General features: G+C 34.7%; 1 protein-coding gene across 4 annotated transcripts in view; it reads left to right on the plus strand.

Annotated features, from left to right (window-relative positions):
- The window catches only part of LOC123557884 (protocadherin beta-15-like), a 119,241-nt gene that overhangs the window by 59,303 nt on the left and 41,868 nt on the right, over positions 1–18,070 (plus strand). The window contains exon 1 of one of the 4 annotated variants that reach the window (XM_053544256.1): positions 14,651–14,818. The exons of the other annotated variants lie outside the window; for them this stretch is intronic. The gene's annotated coding sequence lies outside the window, so the exon portion shown is untranslated. Of the gene's footprint in view, positions 1–14,650; positions 14,819–18,070 lie in introns of those variants that run through there. 4 annotated transcript variants of the gene reach the window in all.

Below are 18,070 nucleotides of genomic sequence, written 5' to 3' on the forward strand. Positions count from 1 at the left end.
GCTTAAAAATTTTTAGTGTAGGACTATAGCAGCCAGTGTATATGAAAACTTTCCTTTTTGTTATTTTAAATGCTTATATTTTGTTTCAGTAATAGCTGTCCGCTTCTGTAATTTCTTTGTTAAAGGAAGAGTGTGAAACTTTTTGAATTGAGTAATTATGCTATTTGCATAATAAATCGAAAAGGTATTATACTGTGAAATCATTTAATTTCGTGGGCATGAAATTTTGTGGTTTTGGTCAAATGGGCATTTTACTTGTTCGTTGGGATTAAAATTCGTGGATTGACTCAACAACGAAATCCACGAAAATTAGTTCCCCACGAATATTAATGATTTCTCAGTAATGCATCTAATTGACCATTTGTTGTACTTTGGGATGATGAAACTTATCTAAAAAGGTAACAGCACTGGAACAAAGGGGAACAATGTTTTTTTGTGTTCAAGTATTGTTATTTTTTGATCTTATTACAGTTTCTCTGCAAAAGTAATTGCCTGTCAAAACACTGACTGGTGTCTGAACTTTAACATGGTTTTTGACACCAGTCCAGGGCAGCTCTTCATAATGGAGGTGTAAATTGGTAAAGAACCAGTCTGAAAATGTTATAGCAACAAGAAATAGAATTACAAGGTGTCAAAATAAAACTAGGCAATGATGCTTCTACCAGACTTGTTGGAAACTTAGACAAGACATGATGGGCAATTAGGCGAAGGTGTGTGGACAGACCGTAAAAATATTTTCCCTAAATTAGAATTTGCAATTTTTGTTTTGACACGGATAATTAAAACAAAATGTTACAGTTATATTTTTTTGCATAAGCAAATTCTCAATATTTCAGTGTTAAGGGTACATTTGCTTATAATGAAGCGTTTGTCTTGCCATGTATTATTTATGTAGCTTTACTTGTCTCAAAGTGACTCAGCATTTCTTCGTTATTTCTTCATTTTCAGAGATGATGTTTCATTAAATAATACTGAGTTGAGCAGCAATTTATTATTGATTAAAATGAAATCTGAAGAAATAACTCTGTTGATTCCATTTTTTTCTTAATACCATATACACCAAAATGAATGCACCTATGGCATTGCATTTTCTGAAAGGGAGGGTTAATTGTGATAGCTATGTAAAAGAATTAAATTTCATAAAGTCTGAAATAAATGTAAACTTTAAATCAAACTTTTGATGGATGAATTTTAACAAACTCAACACTACCTGTCTTAGTGACATTGAGAGCAAGGGATGGAGGAATGCTGATGGATTTTAAATATATTACTTTTTGTGTATTATTTTTTGGTAAATTCATGGGTGGGCATTTAAATGAATGTTTACAGTACAATAGTGTGACTGCAGATGCTTGCAACCTTGCCGTAATGAATTTTATTTTGTTTTGACTCTCTAAATTAAAGGACTTATGGTGGTCTCGTGATGGATATTAAAGAAGAATTACTACATTATATTTCTTACACAAACCTAGGAGGCCTATCATCAGAACTGAATTTCAGTTAATAATAATCTTTTATATGTACATTAATAGAGCACTTGACTTGTTTTAAGAACAAATGAATGGGTTCATTTACCATTTGCTAAGTTCTTAATCATGCATTCACACCTTCATGCATTTTGAATTAATATTGTCAATGAATATGTTTTCCTTTTTCATTAATTAGCTTTTTCTGTATGTTGCATACCTTCGTTTATCAACAACTCTATTGACACCAAGCAAATTACAGAATTCTGCCAAGTAATGGAATATTACTAGAAATAACTTCAGTAACAAAATACAGAATGTTGTCAGTTACTACAAAAGATGTAGAAGTAATGATAAAATGTTGCCCGTTCCTTGCCTGTGCATTATCTGGTTATTATGAGGTGAAAGGTTTTTAATGGTGATTAGTTGGCCATCACCAAACTCACGTGAGAATAATTAGTACTCATTATGGAGCCTAGAACCTGAACTCTATATCAAGCTTCTATCAACTCTGATCACCTTTTGTATCAAGCTCCTATCATCTCTGATCACCTCCCTAGACTGTCTCACTGTACAATGGTCATTTACTGATTCTGAACAATGGTCATTTACTGAGGAGATGTTAGTTTGTCTGGATTCAGAAACTGTGAAATCATTTATTTTCATGGGGGACTTACTTTCATTGAAATACAATAATACACAATAAAATCTGTAAAAAGATCCTTTGGAAGCAAAAGAATGCAACCAAGAAGAATAATAGCAGACTTGGTTTGATTGAGTCTGTTCATGAGAGGTAATGAAATGTGCAACACCTCTTATGCCCCCTTGTGCCGGCTTACAGATATGTTGAATGGACTGGCATGTTCTAATCTCTGGCCTGGCCTGGCCTGGCCCGATGAGCCCATTTTTCGACTGGGCTGGGCCAGACCAGGCCAGGCCAGGCCAGGCCATAGATTTCAATTTTGTAAAAGGTGAAAGTGATTTCTATAGCATCTTTAAAATCTGACTTTTGGAACTTATTAATTGAGGAATAAGTTTGGATATTTCAGACATTATATAAATACATTTTGAATTCCCACTCTGTAAAATTATACATCTGGGAATAAGCCTGTAGCTAACATAACTATTAAGTGTAATTTAAAGGTGATGCCTGATTAATTGTTACGACTATTATCAGGGGATCTCCACCGCAATTGACTCTTGACTGGTGGCTTGGTTTTCCCATAGTTGAATAACCTAACTAATTATTATTATTTTGTCTTTAATAGTATTGAGGATTATTTAGTAGTGTCCGAAATTATTGAACTCCCACTCAAGAATATTCCGTATGCTTCCGTAAATAAATTTTCGGTGCCCAAACATAAATAAAAATACAAATATTGAAAACCAAATAAAATATAAACATTTCTGTACCGCCAGGACGTACATGCAGATATAGTTGTGCTGACAAAACGTTCAGCTACCAATCTCGGGACTGTGAGTTCGAGACACCTGTTTGACCATTTTCATTATCTTTTTTTTTTTTTTAATTTCATCTGTAAACTTAGAATGCAGGAAAATTGTCACTTATCGTGATTTATTGTTCATTTATTGAAAGAAATACACAAGTATTTGACATTCTTCTACATACAAGTTAGTACCATAAATTGTTGTAAGAATAAAACAGTATCAATAAAATGACATTATACTGATTTAATGAAAACAATCTGAATTGAAATCGAACCCACGGTAACATGCGTGAAAGTCGGAGAACTTATCACTACGCCACTGTGCCATTGGTAAACTATGCATGTTATTTTGGTCAATTTAGGTATTTTCAGGTTACAAATATGGTGTAAAATAAAGAAAACGGCCGAAAATTTGCCGAACATTAATGATTAGCACCTGTCAATCTTAACGGACAACAACTTTCAATTTATAAAATAATGCTATCTCCGTTCTAGGATCTGGGATAGTATGATGCAGGGAAGCGATAAATAAATTTTGGAGTTTAGGTTATACAAATACTGAATATTTTTGTAAGACTGTTTTATATTGATCTAAGTATGTGAAAAAAATCCTACAGTTTTGTGAAACAGGCTCAAGAGCATCTTTTAGCGTTAAATAGAAATAACATTAACACAATGCACCATCATTTTTTGTGCAAGAAAAATATCAACAATTTGAAATGCAAACACCCTGACAATGAGTTAGAGGTCCCACGATGAATATTATTTTCATTACTCTTCCATAAATTGAACATCAGCTTAATTAAACCAAACACACATTAAAAGTTCATCTGAACAGTTAAGAGGTCAGCTGAGGATAGTAGGGACACAACCTGTAAGTTCAATTCCCAAAGAGATGCATTCACTGCATGCAAATATTCAGTTATATTGCAGCAGGTAAACTTATCAATGAAATTAGCCATTAGTTTTAAAACCAAGTGTTAAAGTTGACTTTAAATAATTTAATCACAGAAAAAATGGGTATTTATCATTTAGTTACACCATTTTCTTCAGTGCAGATCTGTATTTCAAATAAGATGAATGACGGCTAATTAATGATTCTCCAGAGGATTGGTTTCTCATTTTGTTTGACCTGCAGCAAGTAAACAATGCAGGTTAATACTGCCTGCTACTGTAATTGTACATTTAGATTTTGTGCCATTCATTTCTCTATGTACAATAAAATCTGGCCTGGCCTGGCCTGGCCTGGCCCGGCCTAGTCGAAAATTGGGCTCATCGGGCCAGGCCAGGCCAGGCCAGGCCGGGCCAGGCCAGGCCAGAGATTAGAACATGCCGAATGGACTCCATGATCCCAAAGGACTAGAAAATATAACAACACTGAATCCAAGTATGGGGGGGGGCGTGGATTTTTACAGCCGCCACACATGGCATTTAAAGATTGCTGTTGTGATAGTTACCGGTAATAAAATCTGTAAAAAGATCCTTTGGAAGCAAAGAATGCAACCAAGATGAAAACTTAAAGATCCGAATTTAGAACACATAAAATTCTCATTTTCTTATCAGCCATCTTTGCCAAAACCAGGAAAATTTATGTGAACAAAATTATAATGAAGTATAGGTTGGAAATTAACATGTGGCTCAAGAGTGACATGTCAGCACATCTGCCATGTCAGCACATCCCTTACGAAAATGAAATATGGAAACAAGCTGGCATTAAGCTGCAAGGTAACTGTCAATGATCTGGCAACAGTCTGTCAAAAAAAAAAGGTAACTGGAAATAATCTGACTCCTATATGGGAACAAACTTCCAAGAAAAAAAGTTTAGCTGAAAATAATATGGACACTATTTCCATATTATTTCCAGTTTCTGGGAATAATCTGCAAACTATATGACAATAAACTGGCTCATAACAATCAGCATGGAAACACACTGACAATATTGTCAGCTTGTTTCCAGTGTCTGGAAGAAATCTGGCAGGAAAATGGCAAGAAACTGGAAATAAAAAACATAATTTCATAATCGTATTGAATGAGTACTGAGATACCAGCTTGCATACAAAAACTTAAGCAAACAATGCTATATGGAAAAAGGGGCTTAATTTTGGAAAAAAGTATAGTTATGGGACCTGCTTAGTACATGTCAGGTCATGACATTGAACAAGTGTGTAATTAGTTTCAATCTATTGACAGTACATTGGATATAAATTTACTCAGAGCAGATTCTGACAATGCACTGGCTACACAATGGCAATACACTGGCAATATACCCATCTTAGCAATTTTCACAGCAAAACAAATATTACAAGACACCTTATCAAAATGGCTGAGTGTTGCATTTTTCCCTCCAAAACTATTTTCAGTTTTCAATAGTTTTCCAGCACTGATGGGCACATTGTAAAGGTACTTTTTCATCATTTTACAATTACTTGTTTTCATTGTCACACAGATTCTGTCCGCAACAAGTATTTTTGCTAAACAGATACAGAAATTTTAAAAGTCATGTATTTTCGCTACCCTGTAAAATTAAACTTGCAGTTTTACTATAATCTTTGTCAAATTTCCTTTGGTTTCAACATTATATTATTGATAACTGAAATATTGCAAATCTTAACTGGTATTAAAATTGAGTCACAAGCAAATGAAGGTTTTAAGTCACATTAAAATTCATATTAAACATTAATAAGGATAAATAGAAAAAAAATATATACTGACACTAAACTGGAAACAAACTTCCCATACACTGACAATGCTATGACAATACAATGGTAATAAAGACAATTTTCCTAGGGGGAAATAAAAAAAAATTAGTAACACTGAGTAGTAAGCGATATATTGGGATACTAGTCCATCTTTAGCTCAGTAGGTAGAGCGTCGATCTACGGATCATGGGGTCGCGAGTTCGATCTTAGGACGGGGCTTATGTTCTCCGTGACTATTTGATAAATGACATTGTGTCTGAAATCATTAGTCATCCACCTCTGATTCATGTGGGGAAGTTGGCAGTTACTTACAGAGAACAGGTTTATACTGGTACAGAATTCAGGAACACTGGTTAGGTTAACTGCCCCCTGTTACATGACTGAAATACTGTTGAAAAACAGCATTAAACCAAAAACAAACAAACAAAACTAGTCCATCTGCCACACTAATGTATACCCGCTGTTACATGACTGAAATACTGTTGAAAAACGGCATTAAAACCCAAAACAAAAAAACACTAATGTATAAGTGCTCATAACTTTGTACTGCATAAAGGAATTTAGTTAAAACTTTAAATAATGATAGTTTGCTGAAGTGTTTCTCTTGTCCATGTGAGAGAGCCTGGCATGTTGTGACTGACTATACACTGACAATACAATGACAACACACTGGTAATATGCCAGTGTGTTGTCAGAAAAATATTTCCAGTTGACTGGCTGTGCACTGACAATACAACGACAACAGACTGGAAAGTCCAAAAAGCCGCTTGTTGTCAGTTGTGTATCCAGTGTGTTGCCAGATTGACATTGCATACCAGTTTGTTGCCAGATTGTTGTCAGTGTTTATTTCCAGATACCTCTATATAATTTAGCTCCTTCAAATAGTTTTATATGAAAAATCAACGAAATTTTGTTAAAACGTCATTACAAACATCACTGACAACAAACTGTATATAAACTGACAGCAGACTGGAAGTTAAATTTTACAGCTGGTTTTCAGGTCTGGAAATCAGCTGACAAGCACATGGACACATGATGGTTATTCAGTGGCAACACACTGGATCAGTTTATTGTCAGCTCTGGAAATAGGCTGGCAAGTAACTGGATTTTAGAGTATTATTGACTGGAAACACACTGGACATAAACTGTCCACACACTGACAATAGGGAAGGTTTTTCATAAGGGATCCAATTAGGGAGTAATATTCCCAATGTATTTTGACTTTCAAGTAATGACCTCAGTGCTTGACCCTTTTAGTCCTTATGTACAGGCTTGACAATAACTTTAATACTCTTTTACCTCATAGACGGTTAGTAATTTTAGGTGAAGGATGCATAGTGCAAGATACAGAAGTTTGATACACCAGTTCCAGAAGCGTATCTGATTGTTTAGCATGTAAATTAAGCACCCAAACAAGGGACTTAATGTAATTATTCCAGCCTAATAGTTTTAGTAAGGGAGTCGGGGTGGGAGTGGGGGGTATTTGAATTTTTGATCCCTGGTTTCATAGTCACACTGTGTTATCACTGGAACACTTAGCCTAATGCCTAATTAAGGCAAAATACGGTTGAAACTCTGTATCTTCCAAGGAACCAAGTGTTTAACTTCGAGATATAAATAAAATTTTGGCTTAAAGTCATATTTTATGCATGTGTTTTAGGGACAGGACTTGAAAAATTCAAGTTATTAAGCGAGTTTGAGATACCATTGTTTCAACTGATTCTCTTTCATATTTGAGCAGTTTCTGAGTAAATTGGCTCATGGTTCTTATTTCATTTCCCTCATACTCCCTGAGCAATTGCTTTGAAATATCAATTGTTTCATTGTAATAGAAGCAGTATCTAATTTTTAAAAAAGATCATTGAATTCCATGGCTGCTATGATAAAAGGTTGGTTTTTTATATTAAAAAAATGATTTCAAATTATTCCAGTTTTTAATCCCTATCCTTGCCATACTTATTATATTAATGTAATAAATTCTGAGAAATTGTCATAAAGTCAAAATGCTCTCAGATTCGTGTCTGCTTAGCCACCAAAAATTTGAAATTATATCAATAAAATGTAGAAGAACAAAAGCAAAAGTTAGTTTTTTGGAAGTTAGATGTAAATAGAAATTGTTAAAGAAGACTCCTTTGGGGATCCTTGAAAAATGATTTCTATATTTAATATAATGGCATTATTATATTACAAAGATATAGTGGCAGTTACTTAATATAATGCATGTTTCATTTCTAAGATTCATTAGAAAAAATGAACTTTTAAAATGTCATTTATGATTGCATGTCATTTTGTAGTTAGGAACTGGCTTATGTTCTGTAATATAGCCTGCTGGCTTGAAGTTTCAGTTGCTAGATTGAAGTCAGGTTTTGTAAGGTAAAAAATATTGTCTTCATTTTCACACTGCTAATCAGTGCTAATGAATTTTGATGAGCCAGGCCTTGATGGTCAAAGCTATATACATGCAGTTAGTTTAACAATCAGATTTTTTCATCAGTGCAATATATATTGTACCTGTATTGCATTGTGAGGCACACTTGCCTAATGAGAGACAATTGGCCCCAGACTGAGATGTACAACTAATTTCCACCATTGATATGAATGAAATTAAGAATATTTGTCTAGTGGCAGGTTTGGTATTTACAGAATTTAGTCAGTTTCTTAAAGGAGATGTCTGGCACTAAAGACCTAACTTGCTTAAAGCAACTCTTAGACCCAGTTAACATTAAAAAAATATTTTGTTTGTTTCTTTTTTCTCTCTCTCTTTTGCTTAACGAGAGACAATCGGTCCCAGACTGAGGGATGTATCTGATATGTCAGTAAATCCTCTCTAATTATCACCATTGATGTGCACAGAATTAAGAATATTTGTTCAGTCAGCAGGGTTTGGTCTTTACAGAATTCAGAGCTGGAAAGGAAATATTGTAATTAAGACCCTGTTTACACTAAATGCTCTTTGACATATTGGCTACAGACATAGGAGAGGTTAGTTTAAATTTCTATTTATTTATTCAGAGGCTATTCTAAAATTGTGCTTTTACTGTTCATTTACTATTTTTCACCATCATGACAGTTAATTGGTTAATCAAAAATAACTTGATTTTGCAGCTGAGCTCAGCTGACAAGTTATCCTAACTTTAAATATCAGTCGTAAAGCAATGTAGATAAAATTTATTTAAGAATTTAGTGTAAACAAGGTCTCATTTTAGATGCTGTTGCAGCCGCTCACCTAATTGTATATCAGATTTTGATGTAAAAAGGGTCTCATTTTAGATGCTGTTACAATTTCACTTTTTCTGATTATGTATCAGGTTTTGATGTAAACAGGGTCTAGCAAAAGCAAAAATCTAAGGCTTCTGCATGTTATAATAGTTAGCTGTACAAACAATAGCGGCAGATTTTATTGGTGCCAGTCCAGCTGGTAGGTGTGACACTTTAATGACACTACTTAAAATTAAGCATTTCATGTAATTATTATCAGAATTCATGTGGTCATTTTGAGATAATTTGTCCAGTTCTTGTTGAAATAACCCTAGGAATAAAACCCGTTAATGTATAATTACTAGTCATTTTTGGAATTAACAGCAAGCTGTTCAGGAATTTATTAGTGGTACTGAATTTGTCAGAGAAAAAATTTGGATACTGTGATAAATAGTTTTTTGAAATAGGAAAAAGTAGGTAACAAAATAAATCGTCTATAGATTCTTTTAAGAATCCTGCAGCCAAAGAAGGTTGTATGCTTTGAAATTAGAGATCAAAATAATTAACAAAGTATACTGTTACTGCATTGTGTTTAGACAAGAAATATGTTAAGGTGTTTAACAGTTGTAAGTGCTTATAATACAGTGATTTTATGTTTAAAACAACAATAAGAACAAAAATCCTGAAGCCAATTACAAAGGTTTATACCAGTGCCAATTGCATTTGGAATAGAATAACAAAACTTTCTAGGAAACAAATACAAGGTAAGCAACTGTAAACCAGTCTGGTTTTTTTTTCTCTTTGCTTTTAGGAAATTGAAAAAAAAAGTAGTCTAACACTTGATAAATGATAACAGAAATTATTAACAAATATATGGTATACAAAACATTTTGTTTCAGAGAAAGATTACTTTGAAGACAATTAAAGGGAGATAATAGAAATACAAATTTTTACATTTTTGTCTTATTTGCTGACTGAATACTCAAATTGATTCAGATTTACTTAGTGAATATCCTGAGATAAGAAATAAAAGAAAACTAGAACTGTCACAGGAGTGACTCATACCCCCACCATACGGTCTTGTCACAGAAGAATGGCAACCATAAGGAATCTTAAAAATACTTTGGAGTACTTCATCCTGGGCTTCCACATATAAGTAATACTAGTATAATACTAGTATAGTAATACTAGTAAATATATTAAATCTCTAATATTAGAGATACACTAAAAGTGAATACAAAAAAATGTTTTTACTTTTTACATAGGACTTATAATAAAAAAGTTAGAAAAATACCTAAAATATTAAAAATCTAAAAATAGGATTTCTAAAAATAGACTAATTCCTGAAATTTAAGGGGAAGAAACTAAGTACAAAAGTTAAAAAAAAGGTTACTTCCCTTTGGCTCTAAGCCAATCAGAATGAGATATAGTGAAAATACATCAAAACTAACCTTAAATTCTAGGTAAAAGGGGACACAATTCATGAAAAATTGGTGTCAGAGTTATGCACCTTGTGTCACATGATGTGGGTGATGAGGTGGAACATCTATTTTAAGTTTGAATCAAATCCATTTTGTAATAATTGAGATAAAGTGAAAATATATCAAAATCAACCTTAAATTTAAAGTAAAAGGGGACATAATTCATGAAAAATTTATGCCAGAGTTAAGCACCTTATGTCACATCATCTGGGTGATGAGGTGGAACAACCATTTTAAGTTTGAATCAAATCCATTTAGTTATAACTGAGATATAGTGAAAATACAACAAAATTAACCTTAAATTCTAAGTAAAAGGGGACATAATTCATGAAAACTTGGTGTCAGAGTTATGCACTTTGTGTCACATGATGTGGGCACATGATGTGGGTGATGAGGTGGAACATCCATTTTAAGTTTGAATCAAATCCATTCAGTAGTAACTGAGATATAGTGAAAATACATCAAAATCAACCTTAAATTCTAAGTAAAAAGGGGCATAATTCATTAAAAAATGGTGTCAGAGTTATGCACCTTGTGTCACATGATGTGGGTGATGAGGTGGAACATCTATTTTAAGTTTGAATCAAATCCATAGAGTAATAACTGAGATATAGTGAAAATACAACAAAATTAACCTTAAATTCTAAGTAAAAGGGGACATAATTCATGAAAACTTGGTGTCAAGAGTTATGCACCTTGTGTCACATGATGTGGGTGATAAGGTAGAACATATATTTTAAGTTTGAATCAAATCCATTGGGTAATAACTGAGATAATAGATTTCGGGACGGGACGGGACGCGACGCGACGGGACGTGACAAAACTGACTCCTATATACCCCCCTCAAACATGTTTGGTGGGGGTATAATTAATACCTTGTAATGTTCATTATTATTAGGTTATTAAACTTCTGCACAATACGGCGATATATTTGTATGCTTACCCATTCAAAGAAACATAGTGGATGAGCTGATGGGTGAGTCCAGTATGTTTTTTTTGTTGGGTACGAGTCCAAATATATCACATATTATACAAGACAATGTTAAACAATCTTTTATTCTGTGCTTTAATTCGTCTCTAAAGCAAAAGAAAAAACAGCATGATTTCATCTTTTAAACATATATTAAAACATCGCATTGTTGATATTCATGTGGATCCATCACCTGTCGTTTTGTTAACATGGAGAATTTCTAATCAAAATTGTTTCATCATCAAATACGGAATATACTGTAAACTCATTTCTATTCGCGTAGGACGAATTTTCGTGTATTTCGCGCTAGGACCAATGCGCGAATTTAAGACCGCGCTATTATTATTTTTAGCTCACCTGAGCACGAAGTGCTCAAAGGTGAGCTTTAGTGATCACCCTGTGTCCGGCGTCCGTCGTCGTCCGTCGTCCGTCCGTCCGTCCGTCCGTCCGTCCGTCCGTCGTCAACAATTTGACTGTTAACACTCTAGAGGTCACATTTTTGACCCAATCTTAATGAAACTTGGTCAGAATGTTACCCTCAATAAAATCTTGGACGAGTTCGATATTGGGTCATCTGGGATCAAAAACTAGGTCATCAGGTCAAATCAAAGGAAAAGCTTGTTAACACTCTAGAGGTCACATTTTTGGCCCAATCTTAATGAAACTTGGTAAGAATGTTACCCTCAATAAAATCTTGGACGAGTTCGATATTGGGTCATCTGGGGTCAAAAACTAGGTCATCAGGTCAAATCAAAGGAAAAGCTTGTTAACACTCTAGAGGTCACAATTTTGGCCCAATCTTAATGAAACTTGGTCAGGATGTTACCCTCAATAAAATCTTGGACGAGTTCGATATTGGGTCATCTGGGGTCAAAAACTAGGTCACCAGGTCAAATCAAAGAAAAAGCTTGTTAACACTCTAGAGGTCACATTTTTGGCCCAATCTTAAGGAAACTTGGTCAGAATGTTACCCTTAATAAAATCTTGGACGAGTTCGATATTTGGTTATCTGGGTTTATAAACTAGGTCACCAGGTCAAATCAAAGGAAAAGCTTGTTAACACTGTAGAAGCCGCATTTATGACTGTATCTTCATGAAACTTGGTCAGATTGTTAATATTGATGATCTTAAGGTCCAGTTTGAATCTGGGTCATGTAGGATAAAAAACTAGGTCACCAAGCCAAATCAAATGAAAAGCTAGTTTACACTGTAGAGGCCACATTTATGACCGTACCTTAATGAAACTTAGTCAAAATGTTAATCTTGATGATCTATAGCTCAAGTTCAAATCTGGGGTAGGTGGGGTCAAAAACTAGGTCACTAGGTCATATCAAAGGAAAAGCTTGTTAACACTCTAGAGGCCATATTTATGACTATATCTTCATGAAACTTAGTCAGAATGTTAAACTTGATGATCTTTAGGGCAATTTTGAATCTGGGTCATGTCGGGTCAAAAACTAGGTCACCAGGTCAAATCAAAGGAAAAGCTGATTAACACTGTAGAGGCCACATTTATGACCATATCTTAATGAAACTTGGTCAGAATGTTAATCTTGATGATCTTTAGGTCAAGTTTAAATCAGGGTCAGATGGAGTCAAAAACTAGGTCACTAGGTCATATCAAAGGAAAAGCTTGTTAACACTCTAGAGGCCACATTTATGACTATATCTTCATGAAACTTAGTCAGAATGTTAAACTTGATGGTCTTTAGGTCAAGTTCGAATCTGGGTCATGTCGGGTCAAAAACTAGGTCACGGGGGTCAAATAAAAGGAATAGCTAGTTAACACTTTAGAGGCCACATTTATGACCATATCTTAATGAAACTTGGTCAGAATGTTAATCTTGATGGTCTATAGGTCAAGTTTAAATCTGGGTCAGGTGTGTTAAAAAACAAGGTCACTAGGTCAAATCAAAGGAAAAGCTTGTTAAGACTCTAGAGGCCAGATTTATGACTGTATCTTCATGAAACTTAATCAGAATGTTAATCTTGATGATCTTTAGGTCAAGTTTAAATCTGGGTCATGTGGGGGCAAAAACTAGGTCACCGGGTCAAATAAAAGGAAAAGCTAGTTAACACTTTAGAGGCTACATTTATGACCATATCTTAATGAAACTTGGTCAGAATGTTGATCTTGATGATCTTTAGGTCAATAGGTCAGGTGAGCGATACAGGGCCTTCATGGCCCTCTTGTTTATTATATTGTTTCTTCTCTAAAATTGAAAATGCGTGAAATAAAGCCCGCGCGAAACAGTCCTTCTTCACGTTTGCGCGAAATTTCATGCCAGCGAATTTAAATGATTTCACAGTAATGTATCAAAAATGGAAATATATTAAACTGTGAATCACATGGTACAGATGTGATCCGCTGACTTGAAGACAAAAAATAGGTATAGAATAATAATTTGTATATCAAAATTTTTGCAGCACATTTTCAAGCAAAATTCTCTGTAATCCTGTTTCAGAATTCTTGTGTCAGATATTAGTAAATCTTATCCTCTTTTGTCTTTGTATGTCATCAATTATTTATGCTGGAATTAGCATTTTGGACATTATACATTGGGCCATTGATTCGGTGAGATTTACAGCTTTTTGTCCTTTGCTATGTGACACCTCTGACATTATTAGGTGTGTTTTCTATATCCCTGTTTTCTCCTGTTTTCTTGATAAATAATGGAACCATGTGACAACTGAAACTGGCAGCAGAAAAGCAAATATTCTTTTTCTCTACCATTTAACACCAGAACATTGTAGATTCCTGATTTTTTTTCTGATTTTTTATTTTATTTTATGATAGCGGTAGCCTTAAATTTTATATTTGATTAAAGTTTGGGTTTTTAAAAAATAGACAGGTGTTTCATTATTTTTGTAGAAAATGTTTCTGGACATCTATATGAACTTGGGCTTTTCTTTGGGGCAGTATGAATACTCTTGTAAAGAGGGCTGCTCTTGAGAGGGAGGTATATTCAGAGAATAAAAATCTGCATTTGTTATTTTGCAAAGGTATTAGAGAGGTGTTTGCATTTTAGAGGTACTGTAAACACAGGATTTACTGTATGGTACATGTATAGGATTTTAACTTTCTAATAAACATAAACTACAATTCTACTAAAATATTAAAAGTTAAAAGGTAGTATATAAATTTGATACTGAAAACTTTGTGGGTTTTTTTTTACCAGAAAACAGTTGTATGGTCAATTAATGGTAACAGTCTCGGCAAAGAAAAAAAATGTCTGGACAAAATGTTAATGAACTTGTTTTACATCTTGTTTGTACTCTGAAAACATTGAAAACATCGTCAGCATCATGTACAGACCTCGTCAGCATTGGAAAAAGTTTGTACGGAGAGTCACAGTGATTATGATACTGTTTTATTTCGTTGTTATGAACGTTATTGTAGTATGCTTATTGTTTCGTTTTGTTTGAAGTTAGCATTAGGCGGGGAAGTGAAGTTGGTGAAATGGCAAAAATATGTGCGAGAAGCTAAGCTTGATAATGGATTCTAAGAGTTATAAGGAATATTTCTATTATCTGACGAGGTTTTTAGGTTTCAGAGGTAATTAGTAGCTCAATTACTAGTTAATTGTTGCATGTGCTTTGTCGTAAATAGCGGTAATACGACTGTTGTTGAAGGGTTGAAGGCTATTAAAATGCAGGATTATACTGTAAAATTGATAAATTGATGCCTGCAAAAGTTTCGTCATTATATAAATAGTGCAGAAAACTCATATACGTCTGTAATAAACAAAAGCTGGTAATATTTACAATGTTAAATATTTTCTTGGCACTAGGAATTATGATAATTAGTCAGTAATAGCTTCCATGGTAGAGATTTTTTTATTGTTATGTGTTAATTGTTCATGTTCGTGTGGTGAAGTCATGTCGTTCAGATTTTTCGGCAATATCATTTTTGTTTATTATTCAAGAGTTTGTAATTATATTTATTGACGTAATTAATGCGTTTAATGAAAGAAAAACTATCCCCAATCTAATTTTGAAAACAAAGAAAAACGGGGGTCTTTGTAGCCGAGTGGGTAAGGTCAATGGCATTGAATCACTTGCCCCTAACCGATGTGTGTTTGAAACATTGCTTATGAGGAAGCTGTCCAACTGGCTTATGGAAGGTTGGTTGTTATACTCAGTGCCCGCTTGTGTGTGAAATAATGCTTACCCAGGGCTTCGTCTTTCATCAAATGGTGGAAAAATGCATATATAACGTATATATAACGATAACCAGAAGCAAAACTTTTATACTTCTTATTTCCTCTAGAATGAAAAAAGCAAAAACATCTGACTATAATTCTATGTGTCAAAATATTATGAACATTTCTGACACAGACAACATGCAGATAATCCTTCTAATTTATACTTATTATTTTAGCATATTATGATAATCAGGGGATTATCAGAGGTTATTTGGATCACTTGTTTTTATTTTGTATCTGCTTCTGAATCCAACATTTTACAAGCATTAGCTATAGCATGGCAACGTCCAGACCAAACCATAATACCAGTTTTCTGTGATTTTATTATAGAGTGGCAGTGTGCATTTTGTATCGATATTATATTATGTCTATAATATATGCTGTACACTGATGAGACAGTCAAATAAAGAAAAATATAGTTCTCCATACCCCTGAACCACTATAAAACGAATATAATAAAATCGAAGTATCACGGAACACACAATCATGACAATGGCAGCTCACTGTCACAATAAGCTTGAGCTCAAATTAAATGGACAGAAACAGGTACTAAGTGTAAGTTTCATTTGACAAATGGTGCAAATCTACCATTTCCTTAATTCAGTGATTTTTTTATTCCAGTTTGAAGAATGATGCACCTATTTCGGAAGGTGGAATGTTTTGGTTTTTATGAGATTATCTCTTGTTTTGATAGAAAAACCAGCCGTCTTGTCTATTAGAATAATCTTATTCTTCTTTTTTTATCGTTTTTTTTTTCTTTGAGGATACCTGAAGCTGAAATTGTTACAGTTATTGCTTACCTGAAATTAATTGGGTTTGAAATAAATTTGGAACTGCTTGTTACTGTTGCTTTTTGTTAAAGTATTTCAGTTATGTTAAAACTGCAGTAGGTGTCCAGGATTCCATAATTTATAGCTAATAATGAGTTCTTGAGCCTTTAATAGCCTGCTGTTTGCAGGTGATTCTGCGTTTGCGATCAGTGCAGACCAAGATTAGCCTGCACAACCGTACAGGTTGCAGATCATTGTCTGCACAGGTTGCTATTCAGTCAGTACATTTTCAGTGAAGATCCGTTTGAATAATGAGCAGTTATTGCCAAATTTGAATGATAGACCAGTTAATTTTAGAAATTTAGCAGGGTAAAGGTTAATACTTAAAGTATATGTCATGGATAATTTGTCTAGGACTATAAGATTGTCTTGTTTACAGGTGGTCTCTGTAACTGGTTCTGTTACATGCTTATTCTTCAGGTTACAACAGAACCTGAATATTGATGTATGAAAGATTAGCATGAGTGTGTGGCATCATGTCTATTGGTCTTTAATTGGAGGTGGTTTTTATGTAGAGGTGACTTTTATGCAGAGGTGGTTTTTATTGTCAAGCCCACATGCGGAAGTGAAGACGTAGTTGTCCAAATGACTGTTTGGTGTATGTGCGTCCGTGTGTGCATGCGTGAGTGCGTCCGTGTGTGCGTACTTCTGTCCGTCCAGATTTTTTTGTCCAGACCGTAACTTTGACATGCATGGAGTTATCTTGTTTATATTTGGCTTAAATGTTAACCTCTGTGGGACGGAGTGTCATGCGCAAACCCCAGGTTCCTATTTCAAAGGTCAAGGTCACAGTTGGAGGTTAAAGGTCAAGTCAGATCTTGCATTGAGGAATCTTGTATATATTTGGCACATAACTTTGACATGCATTATGAGGAATTTTGTTTATATTTGTGAAGAATGTTAACCTCTGAGTGAGATGGAGTGTCATGCGCAAACCTCAGGTTCCTATCTCAATGGTCAAGGTCACAGTTGGAGGTCAAATGTCATGTCAGATCTTGCATTGAGGAATTTTGTATATATCTGGCTCAATAAAACAGACTATATCTCAAAGTTCAAGGTCACAGTTAGGGGTCAAAGGGCGGGCTCAACATGTTGCCAATGGGCATCTAGTGTGGAAATGGTCTTTAGTTACAGGTGGTTTTTATGCAGAGGTGGCTTTATGTTGGGATGGTTTTTATATAGTGCAGATTTTTAATCCCCCTTGGCAGAGGGATTATAGGAATGGTCTGCGTCCGTCCGTCCTTCCGTCCATCCTTCCGTCCGTAACAAAATCGTGTCCGGTCCATATCTCCTAAACCCCTTGAAGGATTTTCATGAAACTTTGGTCAAATGATCACCTCATCAAGACGATGTGCAGAACCCATGAGTCAGCCTTGTCGGTTCAAGGTCAAGGTCACAACTCAAGGCCAAAGGTTTGAGCCTGCCATTTTGTGTCCGCTCTATATCTCATAAACCCCTTGAAGGAATTTTATAAAACTTGGGTCAAATGATCACCTCATCAAGACGATGTGCACAACCCATGGGTCAGCCTTGTTGGCTCAAGGTCAAGGTCACAACTCAAGGTCAAAGGTTTGAGCCTTCCATTTTGTGTCCGCTCTATATCTCCTAAACCCCTTGAAGGAATTTTATCAGACTTGGGTCAAATGATCACCTCATCAAGACGATGTGCAGAACCCATGAGTCAGTCATGCCGGCTCAAGGTCAAGGTCACAACTTCGGGTCTAAGGTTTGAGCCTTCCATTTTGTGTCCGCTCTATATCTCCTAAACTCCTT

Source organism: Mercenaria mercenaria, chromosome 5, assembly GCF_021730395.1.
Source record: "Mercenaria mercenaria strain notata chromosome 5, MADL_Memer_1, whole genome shotgun sequence".
NCBI classification, from domain to species: domain Eukaryota; kingdom Metazoa; phylum Mollusca; class Bivalvia; order Venerida; family Veneridae; genus Mercenaria; species Mercenaria mercenaria.